Source organism: Sinocyclocheilus anshuiensis, unplaced genomic scaffold, assembly GCF_001515605.1.
Source record: "Sinocyclocheilus anshuiensis isolate Anshui unplaced genomic scaffold, SAMN03320099.WGS_v1.1 scaffold447, whole genome shotgun sequence".
Lineage (NCBI taxonomy): Eukaryota > Metazoa > Chordata > Actinopteri > Cypriniformes > Cyprinidae > Sinocyclocheilus > Sinocyclocheilus anshuiensis.
In genome coordinates, this window is record NW_015552615.1 from 779,979 (window position 1) to 782,155 (window position 2,177).

The following is a 2,177-nucleotide window of genomic DNA, read 5'->3' on the forward strand; positions in this document are numbered from 1 at the left end:
TTCTCAGGATCTCTGTTGTAGCTGGTTGATTGGACCTCAGACGTGCACAAGAACCTTTTATCACTATTCAGTCCCTGATCACCATAGTCACTTTGTTTCACCAGTCCAGACCTGTTGCTTCTTGTCACTGCTGACTTTTAGGATGGCATGTCAATGAATAACACAGTTTCGACAAGATGTCGAGGGATTTACCATATTTCTCTCTCCTTTTGTGCAGACTTTGAAAAGGTAAAGCAGCACTCTATTAAAATAAGTTTGTTCTCCTTTTCACAGTTTCTCTTAGAAAGGGAATGTAAATTCAGGTTCTGTCACAGATGCTGGTTTTGCATTGGTAGCAGTGTTGGGAAGCTACTTGGAAACTGTTTACTAAGCTACTTATAACTTAAAGTAGGCAAACTGCAGTCAAACTACTCTTCAGTAAAAACAGTTACACACTAAACCTTTAACAAAAACCTAACAGCACTTTTTTAAATGCATAAATGTATGTAATATTTAATCTGCATTTCATGTGGCACATATTAAAGGGTTAGTTCACCCAAAAATGAAAATTAGCCCATAAATTACTCACCCTCAAGTCATCCTAGGTGTATATGACTTTCTTCTTTCAGACGAATCCAGTCGGAGTTATATTAAAAATTGTCTTTGATCTTTCAAGCTGTTTCATGGCACTCAGCAGGTTTTGCATGCATCAGTCCAAAAGCAGTTAAATAAAATGCGCCCATCCATAAAAAAAAGTGTCACACTTTTTTTATGGATGGGCGCTTTTTATTTAACTTCTTTTGGACTGATGCATGCAACACCCACAGTGCCATTAAACAGCTTGAAACAGCCAAGTTTTTTTGCCTAATTTTCTTAAAATGTTTCATCAAATATTTATATATATTTTTTTAGCTTTATTTAAAAAAAAAAGTTCTTACTAGTTTCAGTTTTAGTTAGCAATAACAACAATGGAAAAATTGAATACTGGAAACGTGAATTAAACCTATTAAATTACTGTTAGGCTACTGAAAAAAATAGTAGTAGTTAGTAGCGTTGCTATTTTGGTTATTCATTCCCAAACACTGTTACATGCACATTTTTCTGGTGGAGTAAATCCCAAGTACAAACAGATTTAGAAACATTATTGCTAAAGCATTTGTTTAGCCTTTTGCAATGGCCTGTTCATTGACCGCATAATGAGTGTGTCTTTGATCACCACAAGAGTTATTTGTTTTCCTCTGCTGGTCATGTTTACGCAGGTTTACTGAATTTCAAACACTGCTTAGTTTGAGAGATTACAGACTCCACGGCTGGAACATCCTGCAAACAAAAATATATACATGTAATATTCAGAAGCTATTTCTATAGTCAGCATTTCCCGAGACAAGATATTTAGGGCTTCAAAGAAAGGGAGGGATGAAATATGACAGGCAAATTCATGCGAGACAATGATGGATGAACCGCATCCGTAAGTCAAGGTGTGTTATGGGTAAAACAGGGCTGTAACTTACTTGTAACATTCAGATATGTAGGAGGATGGGAAAGAGAGAGAGCGAGAAAGACGCTCTAGCACCACCAATCTGCGGTTAAGAGATTTTTACACTAGATTAGTGTCTGTACTAGAATTAGATTCATAGCCTTCTCCGGATACAGGGGGCTAGATGTCAAAAGGGCTGTACCTCAATAAATGTGTGGTTTCAAGTATTAGGCAATATATTTCCACAAATGTTGTCAGTCAGAACAAACAGTCTCATATAGAACAATGTTGCTAAATTTATTAATGCTAAAATAAAAAATCTGGCATTATTTACTCTGCTGTTCCAAACCTGTAGGCTGTTATTTATTCCAGTAGAACACAAAAAGAGAAAATTTTCAATGGCAACTCTTTTTTTTTTATACATAATGACCACATTTTTTAAGCTCCAATAAGGATCAAAAAGGTCAAAAAGCAGTCCAAATGACTTGTGTGCTGAATTCCTAATCATACAATGGGTTTGTGTGAGGAATAGACTGACATTTAGTTGTTATTTGCTTGAAATCTTGAAATATTAAAAGACCATATTTTCTTGGCACGTAATCCTTCTTTTTAGATATGCATTTATTTTTTTATTTTTACCATTTTTGGAAGAATATATTTGTTTAAAGGGGTCATATAATGCGATTTCAATTTTTCCTTTCTCTTTGGAGTGTTACAAGCT